The sequence below is a fragment of the Elephantulus edwardii genome, unplaced genomic scaffold, assembly GCF_000299155.1.
Source record: "Elephantulus edwardii isolate Elephantulus edwardi_28Jun2011 unplaced genomic scaffold, EleEdw1.0 scaffold00251, whole genome shotgun sequence".
Taxonomy (NCBI): Eukaryota; Metazoa; Chordata; class Mammalia; order Macroscelidea; family Macroscelididae; genus Elephantulus; species Elephantulus edwardii.
In genome coordinates, this window is record NW_006400001.1 from 3,108,871 (window position 1) to 3,124,219 (window position 15,349).

Here is a 15,349-nt window from a genome sequence, read left to right on the forward strand (position 1 = left end):
TTGGCACAGGATAGAGCACGGTTTAGGGCTGTTGTACATAGGGTCGCTATGAGTCGCAAACGACTCAACAGCACATAACAACACAACAACAACTGTATTGAAAGGAACTGGTAGGCACAGGAGAATTTCATGAAACAACATATGAGCAAGAGCCTATGGTGATGAAGGAAGTAGTTCAAGCTGCTTTGAAGGAAATAGCAAAAAATAGGGCCCCAGGAATAGACGGTATACCAATTGACATATTTCAGCTGACAGATGCTACCCTGGATGTGTTCACCAAGTCGTACCAAGAAATCTGGAGAACAACCATTTGGCCAACTGACTGGAAGAGATCTATATTTGTTCCCATCCCAAGGAAGGGTGACCGACAGAGTGTGGAAACTATAGGATAATACCATTGATTTCACATACAAGCAAGATTCTACTGAAGATTATCCAAAAACGACTGGAAAAGCACATCAGCAGAGAATTGCCAGAAGTCCAGGCTGGGTTTAGAAGGGGTCATGGTACTAGGGATATTGTAGCTAATGTTAGATAGATCTTAGCTGAAAGCAGGGAATAATAGAGGAATGTATACCTCTGTTTCATTGACTATGCAAAGGCGTTTGACTGTGTGGATCATAACAAACTGTAGCTGACTCTGAGAAGAATGGGAATCCCAGAACACTTGGTCATGCTAATGAGAAACCTATACTTGGACCAGGGGGCAGTCGTCAGAACAGAGCATGATTTAAAATTGGAAAGGACATATGTCCTGGCTCCATACCTTTTCAACCAGTATGCAGAACAGATTATCTGGGAGTCTGGGCTCTATGAGGAGGAATGTGGGGTCAAGATGGTGGAAGAGCTATAAACAATCTGTGATATGCAGATGACACAACCCTGCTTGCTGAAACTGAGGAGGACCTGAAGTGCTTGCTGTAGAGGGTCAAGGACTGCAGCCTCCAGGCTCAATGTCAAGAAGACAAAGATTCTCACCACTGGACCAATTGGAAGCATCATGAAGGATGGTGAAGAGATGGAGATTGTTCAAAGCTTTAGTTTGCTTGGCTCCATAGTAACACTCTTGGCATCAGTAGCTAGGAAATTAAAAGACTTATTATGATGGGAAAGTCTGCTGTTAGGGACCTCTCCAAAGTACTGAAGAGCAATGGTGTCTCTCTGGAGACTAAGGTGCATCTGTTACAGGCCATGGTCTTTGTGATCACTTGTTACGCATCCGAGAGTTCGACAATGACCAAGGAGGATAGAAGGAGAATTGACGCCTTTGAGCTGTGGTGCTGGAGAGAAATATTGAGAATACCATGGACTGCTAGGAAAACAATCAGATTCATCCTGGAAAGGGTCAAACTGGGCGCCTCCTTGGAGGCAAGGATTCTGAGGCTCCATCTAACATACTTTGGACATGTTGTAAGGAGGGACCGGTCCTTGGAGAGGGACATCATGCTTGGGAGGGTGGAGGGACAGCGCAGGAGGGGAAGACCCTCTATGAGGTGCATTGATTCAGTGACTGGGGCAGTTGAGATGGGTGTATCGGAGATGGTGCGATTGGCACAGGACAGAGCAGAGTTTAGGGCTTTTGTACATAGGGTTGCTATGAGTCTCAAGTGACTCGATGGCACATAACAACAACTATGATGTTAGGGAGCTTTGATGGTCTAGTGGCAAGGAGCTATTCTGCAATCCTGAAGGCATGCTGTTCAAGGCCACCAACTCCTCCTCAGGAGAAGAATGGGAAATCTCCTTCTGTGTGATTAAGTGCCTCTGAAAATGCATCGGGGGGGTCAGCTATGGGTCAGTTTTGACTCAACAGTACGCAATAACAACAACAAAAACATGATATTGCTTATTGGTACAGTAGTCAGGATTTCTTTTTATGATGTTATATGTAGTCCATATTGAAGGTTATTGTATTTACTCTTCTGCAGCAAGTGTTTTAAATTCTTTTAATTTTCAATAAACAAGGTTGTGTCATCTGCATATTGCAGGTTGTAGATAATCCTCTCTTTGATCCTGATGCTAACTTTTTTCCCATATAGTCCAGATTTTTAAATTATTTTCTCAGTATACAGATTGAATATGTAAGGAGAAATGATTAAACACTGAAGCACCATTTTCGAGATTTAAACTATTTACTATTCCTTTATTGTTATTTTCAGAGAACTGTATGTTGACCTATGTATAGGTATCTCATGAACACAATTCAGTCTTTACTTGGGATTGGGAAAAAATATGGACCTCTTCTGGTCAGCCGTGCAGCTGAATTCTAAATTTCCTTGAACATACCGTCACACATCCAGAGTTGCATCTGTTAATGAAATATGCCAATTAGTATTCCATCTATGCCTGAGGTTTATTTTTTTGCTAGTATCTTCAACACAGCTTGGACTTCTTCCTTTGTTTCCATTGGCTGTAGTTCATATGATACTTGCAGGAATATTTCAGTGTCAACCAATTCTTTTTGGTACAGTGATTCTGTAATATTCTTTCCATCTTCTTCTGATGTTTCATGGATCATTCCAGAATGTTCCTTATGTCAAAATCTCAGTATTACAACTCAAGTATTGAATTTGTTATTCAGTTCTTTCACCTTGAGAAATGCTGAGCAATTCCCCTTTTTACCCTGACTCTAGCTTTTTGCACATTTAATTATAAAACTTGGCTTTCTCCTTCCTTTCAAGCTGCCATTTGAAATCTTGTGGTCATCTCATTTATTTAAGCATCTCTGCCCTTTGTTTTGACTTCTCAATGTTTTAAACATTCCATCATTTTTTCTAACATTTGTTTTTATATTTTTCTCTGTCTTTGTAATGAACTTTTGCTCTCTTCATGGATGATATTCCTGATTTAATCCCCATAGCTCCTCTGAACGCTGATCATTGGTGAGTTTGAATAATCCAACATGTTCTTCAGATGGTTTTTTATTCAAGCAGGATAGACTCAAAGTCATGTTTTGATTCTTGTGAGTTTATCTTAATCTTCGGTTTCAATTTGAACTTGCACATGAGTAATTAATAGACTGTTCTACACTCTACACCTGGCCTGGGTCTGACTGCCGAGACTGTGCTTTTCTGATGATTCTTTCCACAGATCTAGTTTTCATTTGCTAATGAGGCAAGATTCAAAATGTGGATAAACATCCAATAATAACTTGATCATGAAATGTATACAGTATGAATCTAGAAAAATTGGAATTTGTCAAAATGAAATGGAGATTGAATGATAGAATTTTGTACAGTGAGTTATTTATTTATAACAATTATTCTGTTTCCAAGGCATAAATGGTGACTAGATATGTAGATTAACCTGGCCAACTGTACAGGAATCATATTGAATATAAATGTGGAAAGGGTCATTAGAGAAACTAAACATCAATAGGCAAAGCCAAGTCAGGGGCTGACTATGAACCAAGCCATTAACTGCTCATGTTCAAGCCAAATTGTAGATGAAAGAAGGGGACAAAATCCACAAGAGCCAAAATATGACCCTTAGTATATCCTAACTCAATTGAAAAACCATTTTAAGAATAAATTTGCCACAATGAAAAGACTTGACAAAGAAAACAGAGGAATTGTGGAATGATATCGATAACATAATTTATGAAGAAAGCAAAATGTCTTTACAAAGATAGGGAAGAAAAAAAAGACCAAAATAGATACTAGAAAAGACTCTTGCATTAATAATCTAAAAGAAAGGAAGGAGCTGAACAGATTATTTTCAAGGGCAGTTCCAGATAACAAAGCATTAAATTGAAACAGGCAAGGAGTTGGAGTTAGAGCATCAAAAGAATTTAAAGTGCTTAACATGTCTCAAGCTGAAAGAAAAAAAGAACAAATTCAACCTGGTACTATAAAGATATGTTGTTGTTTGTTGTTGTTATTGTCATCGAGTCACCTGTAACACATAGTAACTCTATGTACACTAGCTCTGAAACTTGCCCTATCCTGAGCCCGTTTCATCATCTCTGAGAGACCTAATCCCATTTCTCCAGTCACTGAGTCAATCCATCTAATCTGGGGTCTTCCTCTGCTGTGTTGTTCCTCCATCGTTCCAAGCATGGTGTCCCTCTCCAAGGACTGGTCCCTCCTGGCCGCATGCCCAAAGTAGGTGAGACAAAGCCTCCAAATCCTACTGATAGTAGTTCTGTTGTTTCCTACACAATCACTAAAAATTGGTTGATGGCAACAGGTTAGGGGGGTTTTTTTGGTTGTTGTTTTTTGTTTGTTTTTAATTTATTGAATAGACTAAGAATCCCTTTAGTTTGTTATGGTCTCATTAATATAACAAAGGAAAACCCTGAATGTTGTACATCAGAGATATTATGAGTTTGATTCCAGGCCACCTCAGTAAGGTAAATTTTCTAATAAAGTGAGTCACACAATATTTTGTTTGTTACCCAGTGCAGTTAAAAGTTATATTTACACTATACTATAGTAGTTCGGTTGCCTAGTGGTAAAATGCTGCACTGCAGTCCTAGAAGTCATGTGGTTTGAATCCTCCAGCTGCATTGTGGGAGAAGGATGGACAGTTTCTTCCCATGCAATTAATTGTTTCTCAAAACCCACTGGATAGTCAGCTAGGGGAAGGTTCTGTCTTGACAGCACACAACAACAACAACAGTAACAAAAAACATAGTTTATTAAGGGAGTTCTGGTGGCACTATCACCTCAAGGGCATGTGGTTTGAACCCACCAGTTTTTCCGTGGAAGAATAATGGGAAATCTCTTCTCATACGATTTATACCCTCTCAAAACCCACTGGAGGGTTATCTCTGAGTTGGTTGAGACTCAACAGCACATAATAGTAGCAACAATATAGCCCATTAAACATGCAGGTACTTAGGAAAAAGTTTGAAATAGCCTGAGAATTACCAAAATGTGACAGGAATAAGAACATATTGTTGGAAAAATGGTACCAGTAGCCTTGTTTCATGTCCACATGCCATTAACACTTAATTTGTAAAATATCACTGAAGCTCAATTAAAGTGAAGTTCAACAAAACAAAGTATACTTGTATTTTCAGACACTATTACATGAACAAGGACAGAGAATTTGACTTTCTTGGAGAGATAGTGGTTTTGGGGGACACAATTCAATTCTGAACACTTATTGTATTAGTTTTCTAACTCTACTATAATGAAGTACAACAAATCAGGAATCAGGTAGCTCACAAGAACAGAAATTTATTTTTTTCTAGTTTCATAGTCCAACTTTCTGATGCATAGTAAGTAATTGTGAAGAATATGGCCTAGATCCGGCACACCTTAGTCTCAAGATTGACATTGTTGCTCTTCAGTAATCTGGAGAAATCCCTGACAGCAGACTTTCCCATCGCAATACGTCTTTTGATTTCCTGGCTGCTAGTACCAAGAGTGTTGATTGTGGAGCCAAGCAAACTGAAACTGTTAACAATCTCAATCTCTTCACCATCTAGCATGAGGCTGCCAATTCGCCCAGTAATGAGAATCTTTGTTTTCTTAACATTGAGCTTCAATCCATATTTAAGGCTGCAGTTCTTGACCTTCTGCAGCAAGCGCTCCAGGTCTTCCTCAGTTTCAGCAAGCAGCATTGTGTCTGTTGCATAACGCAGGTTGTTGATGAGTCTACCGCCAATCCTGATGCCACATAACTCTGCATAGAGCCCAGTCTTCTGGATGATATGTTCTGCATATAAATTGAAAAAGTGTGGAGATAGGACACATCTCTGGCATACATCCTTCCTGATTTTAAACCCTGCAGTATTTCCTTACTTTGTTCTGATGACTGCCTCCTGGTCAAAGTATAGGTTTCACATAAGCAGAATCAAATATTCTGGGAGACACATTCTTCTCACTGTTAATCACAGTTTGTTGTGAACCACACAGTTAGTTGTCTTTGCATAGTCAGTGAAACACAGACATTCCTTTGGTTCTCTCTGCTCTCAGCGAAGATCCATTTAACATTTACTATAACATCCTTGGAACCATAGCTTTTTCTGAAGGCCTGCACATCTCTCAGATCTCTGTTAATGTCCTGTTCCAGTCCCTTTTGGATAATTTTCAGTAGAATTTTGCTTGCTATTCATCAGAAATATAGACAATGGCTAGGGACAATAGAAGGATAATTGATGTACTAGGTATGCCATTGCTGATGTCACATGGATCCTAGTTAAAAGCAAAGACTATCAGAAGAATGTCTATTTGTGCTTTATTGACTATGCAAAAGCATTTGACTGCAGATCATAATATACCATGCCTTACCTTGAGAAGAATGAACATCTCAGAACACTTAATTGTGCTCATGCAAAACCTGTAACTAGACCAAAAAGCTGTTGTGCAAAGAGAGAAAGGAAGCACTGAACAGTTAAGATAGGTGTTTGTCAGGATTATATCCTTTCTCCATAGCTATTCCATCTGTATGCTGAGCAGATTATTAATGAAGTTAGAGTCTTTGAAGCAGAGTGTGATATTAGGACTGGAGAAAGACCCATTAATAATCTTTTTTATTCAGATGATACAACTAGGCTGGCTGAAATTGAGGAGTACTTGAAGTACTTGCTGCAGAAGATCAAAGACTACAGCCTTCAATATGGAGTGCATCTCAAGGTGCAGCAAATAAAACTTTTCACAACTGGACTGATAAGCAACATCATAATAGAAGGAGAAAAGTTTGAAAGGTTCGACAATTTCTTCTTTCTTGTCTCCACACTCAATATACTTGGTAGCAACAGTCTGGAATTCAGGAGATGTATTGCACGGGGAAAGTGCAGTCAGGGACTTTGCCAAATATTGAGAAGTAACGATGTCAATTTGAAGACTGAGGTGCACCTGTTTCAGGACACTTTCAACCACTTGCTATGCTCCTGAAAGATGGAAAATGAATAACAATAAAGGAAGAAAAATTGATGCCTTGGAACTGTGGTGTTGGAGTATTGGATATCCCATGGATTGACAAAAGAACAAACAGATACGTCTTGGATAAAATGCAGTCAGGGTGTCCCTTAAGAGGCAAAGATTATAAAGCTTCATCTACTATACCTTAGGCATGTTGCTTAGAGAGGCTGTTCTTTGGAGAGGGTGTTATGCTTGGAAAGGTGGAGGGATGTCCCTTTCCATTTGTGGGTGAGGTGAATGTGACTACTGTAAATACAATTTGTTAATCATGTTAATGATAAAGAATGCAGCTGTTAGGTGCTATTGGTTTGATTTTTGACTCATACTGACCCCATATGACAGCATATATTTGCTCCATACAATTTTCAAGGTTGTAATATTTACGAGGACCTATCACCAGGTCTTGCTCCCATGAAGCTTCCGGGTGAGTTAAAACTATCAAACTTTTGGTAAGTAATCAAGCACTTAATTACTGTCTTAGCAATCCTTTCTATTAAGGCATAAAGCTCAATGACTATAGTTTATAGAGTACCCATAAAATGTTTTTTATTGCAATATTCCCAAAATAATTTAGCAAAACTATATACACACTTGAACATTTTTTAAGTTGGCAGCTACATTTTTCATCATTTATTTAAATACTTTCAAATATGTCATTTTCTCTATAGCACAAATATTGACATTTTAAAATAAAGCTGTTAGAGCATGCTTTAAATTTTTCCAACACAAGGCAAATAGCATAATGATTAAATACTCACCACCATCCATTTCAAATACATGAACAACTTTTAATACAGCATCATTCTATTTGCTCTTCAAACTGGTATTTTCACTCTACTTGTTCAGAAAATTTGTATCCTAATTTCATGTGTTTTATGCTTGAGAGGATTTTATTAAGCACCTTAACATTATTCTCTACAGTAAACCATGGATATGAATTGAGATTTAATTTGTAAAATGTTTCCTGTAATTCCAAGATGGTTGTGTGTTAAAAATATCTTACACATTGAACTCTTTTCATTGCCTTAAGCACACCATTGATAAAAACAATACATCATATTTCACACTTTGTTTAATAAAATTAATCATGAAAATGATATTTTTTTGGAATCGCATTTCTTAATGAGTAAAGTAAATCTTCCCCCTACCCCACTCTTTTCATTTGCCCATATAGCTATAGATGAATAATGTTTTGCTAGTTTCAAGACTTACAAGAGCTTTGTTCCTATTTTTTTTATTGTTATAGATGGGAGCTTTCTGAAGTCATGATCACATACATAAGTGGATAGTAAAAGAAGGAGCAATGCCACTCAATTATGTGATCCTCTTAAGAGATATATGCTAAAATTCACATCATCCTCTAGCATTATAAATTCTTTTAGTCTGTCAGCTGACAACTTGATGAGATTCTGCTCAAATCTGTGGAAGGCAAGGAATTAGAAATAGGCCACCTGACTTTCAAAAGCTGTGTCATCAAGTCATTAGAGTAATTGAGATCTTTAACATTGCTGCCAATAACTCTTCTTTCCTTTGTTGTCATAGAGATTTCAGTATCCTAGGACATTTTCCCATAAGTAGATTCTGGATTGGGGAGAGACATGGCTTTCTTTCCTAAACTGGAAGCAAACAGATTTCTGTTAAAGGAAGTGGAAATATTAAGATAGAGCTTGCAAAGAAGCTGGGAATTCAGAAATCCTTGTAAAGTCTTCATGTATGGGCTCATGAACTGTAGTATGATAGGCTGATAGATCCTTCACCAGTAGCTCCATGTTATAACCACCTTGTTACACAATTTTTTATTGATTGATATTCCCTTTACGTAAATGTTGGATAGATATTAATCATCTGCATTGTGCAACATAAGAGATACCCACTTCTCACTTATCAATGTGATTAGGTTCCAAAGAGAAGATCCTTACCCAAAATGGACATTATATGAAAGTCAGGGTATTTTGTGCCAATGCTCCCCTAATAGCAAGTCATCACCACCAGACACCCATAGTGCATGTCAGAATGAGTGTAGTCCAGTGAAATCTCTACTTCCTTACCACCACTGTGGTGGGAGAGGCTGTCGAGAGTCGGTGGTTGCTGGGTTATGCCTGAAGCCCACCAACTCCATCTGCTGCCCTAAATAGGAACATCCCTGTTCTTTCTTCTAGCTGACTCTGTAACTCCAAATGTCTTCCTACAATGCCTGCACTTCAAGCCTCCAGGACCTCCCTAAGACCTGGTGCAACTTCCTTCAGCCCATCTTTTCCTAATCCTCTGTGGCTGGACCGAGATGCTGTGGGCACATGGAAAAAAGGTTGTTTCGATGATAGGACATCATCATTCATGTGGTACAGGCATTATTGGAGCTGCCACCATATGGTTCAGGGTGGTCCACAGAGGCCATGGGCTTGATGGGGCACTGACTGGAAATATCAGAGGCCTCCCTGGAGAATTTTTGAAAGAGATAAATGTTAAATATAGGATAATGAGTGAGAGAGAAAGTGAGGAGGAATAGGTAATTAGACGTTATGTTCTTGTTGTTGCTGTTAATGTGCCATCAAGTTGCCTGCAACTCATAGTGACCCTAGGTACAATAGCTCTGAACCCTGCTCTATGCTGAGCCAACTTTATTGTCTCTGACATACCTACCCCCATTACCCCAGCCACTGAGTCAATTCAGCTCATCAAGAGTCTTCCTGCATTGTGCTGTCCCTCCACCTTTCCAAGAATAATGTCCCTCTCCAAAGACTGGTCCCTCCTTGCAACATGCTCAAAGTATGTCAGAAGAAGCTTCAGAATCCTTGCCTCCAAGGGGCAGCCTGGTTTTACCCTCTATAGCCAAATCTGTTTGTTCTCCTGGAAATCCATAGTATATCCAATACTCCTCATCAGCACCACAACTCAAAGGCATCAATCCTCTTTCTATAATCCCTAGTCATGGTCCAGCTCTCTGACGCATAGCAAGCAATAGTCAGGACCTGGATCAGGCACACCTTAGTCTCCAGTCTGATGTAGTTGCTCTTTAGTACTCTGAAGATCTCCTAACAGCCAACTTTCAGGACGAAACTTGTCTCTTGATTTATTGGTTGCTTATACCAAGAGTGTTGATTGTGGAGTCAAGCAAACTAAAGCAATTAACAAGCTCTATCTCTTTACCATCTATCATAATGCTGCCAATGAGGCCAGTGGTGATAATCTTTGTTTTCTTTGATGTTGAGCTTCAGTCCATATTTAAGGCTGTAGTCCTTGACCTTCTGCAGCAAGCACTTCAGGTTCTCCTCAGTTCATGCAAGCAAGATTGTGTTATCTCCATAACTCAGGTGATTGATGAGTCTACCTCCAGTCCTGATGTCACATTCCTCCTCATACAGCCCAGCCTCCCAGATGATCCCTTCTCCACATAGAATGAAAAGGTATGGAGACAGAATACATCCCTGGCATACATCTTTTCTGATTTTTAACAGTGTTTTCTTCCTCTATTCTGACAATTGCCTCCTGGCCCAAGTATAGGCTTTGCATAAGTACAATCAAATGTTCTGGGATTCCCATTCTTCTCAGAGTGAGCCACAGTTTGTTGTGATACACACAGTCAAATGCCTTTGCATAGTCAATGAAATACAGATAAACATTCCTCTGGTGCTCTCCTTTCAGCCAAGATTCATCTAACATTAGCTAGAAAATCCCTAGTACCATGGCCTCTTCAAAACCCAGACTGTACATCTGGCAGTTCTCTGTTGATATACTGCCCCAGTTGTTTTGGATAATTTTCAGCAGAATCTTGCTTGAATGTGATATTAATGACATTGTTTGATAATTTCCACACTCTGTCAGGTAAAGTCTCTTTTGAATGAGAACAAATATATACATCTTCCGTCAGTTGGCCAGGTGGTTGTCCTCTAGATTTCTTGGCACAACTTGGTGAGCACATCCAGGGTAGTATCTGTTTTTTGAAATTTGTCAATAGGTATGCCATCAATTTCTAGAGCCTTATTTTTGGCCAATTCTTTCAGAGCAGCTTGAACTTTTTTATCACCACAGGCTTTTGCTCATATGTTGTTTTATTATATTCTTCTGTGTCACTATATATTATAAAAAACAAATAAAAAGTTGTTGTTGTTATGGGCCATCAAGTTGCCTTCAACTCAGAGCAACCCTATGTACAATAGCTCTGAACGTGTTCTATCCTGAGCCAATCTCATTCGACACACTTACCCTCATTGCCCTAGTTACTGTATCAATCCATCACATCCGAGGTCTTCCTCTCCTGCACTGTCCCTCCACCCTTCCAACCATGATGTCCTTCTCATCGAATGGTCCCTCCTGGCCAAATGCCCAAACTATGTGATACAGAGCTTCAAAATTCTTGCCTCCAAGGAGAAACTTGGTTTCAACCTCTCCAACACAAACCTGTTTGTTCTCTTGGTGATCCATGATATGTTCAATACCATTCTCCAGCACCACAAATCAAAGGCATCAATTCTTTTCCTGTCATAATTAGCCATGGCACAGCTCTCTGATGAATAGCAAGCAATTGGGAAGACCATAGCCTCGAACAGATGAACCTTAGTCCCTAGACTGACCTCATTTTTCTTTAAGACTTCAGAAAGGTCCCTGGCAACATCTGACTTCCCCAGTGCAATTCATTTTTTTTTTAAATTTTATTTTCTCAGTGCTGGTTCTAAGAATGTTGAGTGTGGAATCGAACAAGTTGAAATTGTTAACTATGTCAATCTCTTCTCCGCCCATCATTGGTGCTGTCAATTGGGCTAGTGATGAGAATCTTTGTCTTCTTGATGATGAGCTTGAATCCATATTGAAGACTACAAGTCTTGACCTTGTACAGCAAAGGCTTCAGGTCCTCCTCAGTTTCAGCAAGCAAGGTTGTTCCACCTGTATACTGCAGTTTGTTAATGAGTCTTCCTATCATCCTGATACCAAAATCCTCCTTATTAAGCCTAGATTTCTGAATGATCTTTCTGCATATAGGCTAAAAAGATATGGAGATATTTCTTTCTTGATTTTGAATCATACACTGTGTCCTTGATTTGTTCTGAGGACAGCTTCATGGTCTAATTATACATTTTGTATTAAGTACAATCAAGGGTTCTGAGATTCCCATTCTTCTCAAGGTTAGCCACAATTTGTTGTGAGCCTCACAGTCAAATGTCATTGCATAGTCAATGAAACATAGATAGACATTCCTCTGAAATTCTTTGCTTTCAGACAAGATCCATTTGACATAGATAGGAATGTCTCTGGTGCCATGAAATTTCTAAACCCAGCTTTTATTTCTGGTAGTTCCCTGTCAATGTACTGTTCCAATCATTTCTGAATAATCTTCAGTAGGATTTTGCTTGCATTTGATATTAGGGACATTGTTTGATAATTTGCATACTCTGTTGGGTCAACTTTTTTTGGAATAGAAAGAAATATGGATCTCTTCCAGTCAATTGGCCAGGTAGTTGTCCTCCAGATTTCTTGGCACAACCTGGTGAGCACATCTAGGGCAGCAACCATTTATTGAAATATTACTTCATATCCCAGAAATTCTTGGAGGCTTTTTTCTGTCAATTCTTTTAGTGCATCTTGAATTTTCTCCTTCATTATCACTGCCTTTTGATTTTATATTGTTTCATTAAATTTTTCTGTGCCAGTCAATCATTTCAGTACAGTGATTCTGTAAACTCCAGCTTCTTTGAATGCTTCCTGGATCATTCAATATTGTGCCTGTAGAATCCTTAAGTATTCCTACTTGGGGTTTGTATTTGTTCTTTTGGTTTCTTCAGCTTAAGAGATTCCAAGTCAGTTAGGCCCTTTTGATTCTTTGACTCCAGCTCTTTGCACATTTCATTATAATACTTTGTCTTCGGGCCCTGCCATTTGAAATCTTCTGTTCAACTCCTTAACTTTGTGCTTCCTCCCCTTTTCTTTGGTTTTTCAACACCTAGTGGCAATATGTAGAGTCTTTTCTGACATCTGCCTCAGTCTTTTATCTTTCTCCTGTCTTTGTAATGACCATTAGAATTCTTCCTTTATGATATTCTTGATTTCCTCTAACAGCTCATCTAGTCCTTGTTTCAAGGCCTTAAATCTGTTCCTGAGATGATTTTGAAATTCAGGTGGGATAGACTCAAGGTCAAATTTTGGTTCCTGTGGATTTGATTTAATTTTCTTTAGCTTTAGTTTGAACTTGCATATGAGTAGTTGATGGTCTATTCCATAATTAGTACTTGCCTTAGTTTTCACAACTGACATTGAGCTTCTCCAACAATTCTTTCCACAAATACAATCAATGTGATTCCTGTGTATACCATCAGATGAAATCCATGTGTATAACTTATCTTTCTCATAAAATGTATTTACAGTGAATAAATAACTCATTTGTATAAGATGTTATTCTATCTCTAGCCTCATTTCTGTTGCCAAGTTCATGTTTTCTGACTACTGATCCTTCTTTCTTGTTTCCAATTTTTGCACTCCAGTCACCTACTATTATTAGTGCATCTTGAGTGCATGTTCAATTGATTTATGACTGCAAAGGTGGTAGAAAGAATATATTTTCTCCTCTTTGGCTCAGGTTGTTGGTGCATATATTTAAAACACTGTGGTAGTCACTGGATTTTCTCATATGCGTAGGGAGACATTGCTGTTGCTCACAATGTTGTATCTCAAGATGGATCTAGAAAACCTTTTTAACTATGAATATGATCCTGTTTTTCATTATCTTTTCATCTCCACAATAATGTTGTTGTTGTTGTCAGGTGCTGTCGAGTATGACTCATAGTGGCACTATGAACAACAGATCTGAACCCTGTGCCATCTTCACACTTACTGACACTAGAGCCTGTCGCAGCAGTCACTGTGTCAATCCACTGGTTGAGAGTCTACTTCTCCTTTGCTGACCCTCCGCCCTTTCAAGCATCACGTTCCTCCCCAAGGAATAGCCCCACCTAGCAACATGCCCAAAATGTGTGAGGCAAAGCCTCATAATTTTTACTTTTGAAAGGCATTCTAGCTGCACATTCTCCAAGACATATGTGTTTATTCTCTTAGTTCATGGGATGTTCAGTTCTCTTTTCTAACACCACAGTTCAAAAGAATCAATTCTTCTCCTGTTTTCCTTATTCATTGTCCAGCTATTAGATGCATAGCAAGTAATCCTTAGTCCTCAAACTGACATCATTTCTGTTCAATAATTTGAGGAGTAATAATAGATCATATTACATATACATAGTAGAATGCTGTATCTGATTCAAAATGTTCATGTCAATCTATTTCATTTTAACAAGTGGTGTTGTTTTTGTTATGTGCCATTGAGTCATTTGTGACTCATAGCAACTTTATGTACAAGAGCCCTAAACCCTGGTCTATCCTGTAACAACCTCACTATCACTGATACACCTACTACCATTACTCCAATCACTGATTCAATCCGTCTCATCAACATCTTCCTCTCTTGCACTGTCCCTGTACCCTCTCAAACATGATGCCCCTCTCCAAGGACTGGTCCCTCCTTGCAACATGCCCAAAATATGTCAGAAAAAGTCTCTACTGGTATGTCAATATATGTGTCCCGTTTCTTTCTTAACAATACCTAGTTTTCCTACAGCCACATTGATTGTTATTGTTGTTTATTGTTAGGTTTCACTGAGTCAAGTATGACATATAGTGAATCTATGAACAAGAAATTTCAACTCTGTAGTTTTCATAATGGTAAATCTATACATGGACCAGGAGGCAGTTGTCAGAGCAGAGGAAGGAAACACGGAATGGTTCAAAATTGGGAAGGGTGTACGCCAGGGTGTGTCCTATTTCCATACCTTTTCAACCTAAGTGCAGAACAGATTATTTGGGAGGTGGGGCTGTATGAGGAAAAGTGTGGCATCAGGAAGATTCATTAACAATCTGCATTATGCAGATGACACAACCCTGCTTGCTGAAACTGAGAAGGACATGAAGCACTTGCTGCAGAAAGTCAAGGACTGTAGCCTTCAGTATGGATTGATGCTCAATGTCAAGAAGACAAAGATTCACACCACTGGGGTAATTGGCAGCATCAGTATGGATGGTGAAGAGATTGAGATGGTTAACAGCTTTAGTTTGCTTGACTCCACAGTCAACACTCTTAGCCCGAGCAGTCAGGAAATTAAAAGACATACTGTTATGGGAAAATCTGCTTTTAGGGACCTTTCCAAAGTACTGAAGAGCAATAATGTCACTCTGGAGACTAAGGTGCGCCTGATACAGGTCATGGTCTTTGCAATCTCTTGCTATGTGTCAGCGAGTTGGACAATGACTAGGAATGATAGAAGGACAATTGATGCCTTTGAGCTGTGGTGTTGGAGGTTGTTGTTGTTGTTATGTGCTGTCGAGTCATTTGTGACTCATAGCGACCCTATGTACAACATCCCTAAACCCTGCTCTTTCTTGTGCCAATTGCACTGCCTCTGACATACCCATCCCGAGTACCCCAGTCACTGAATCAA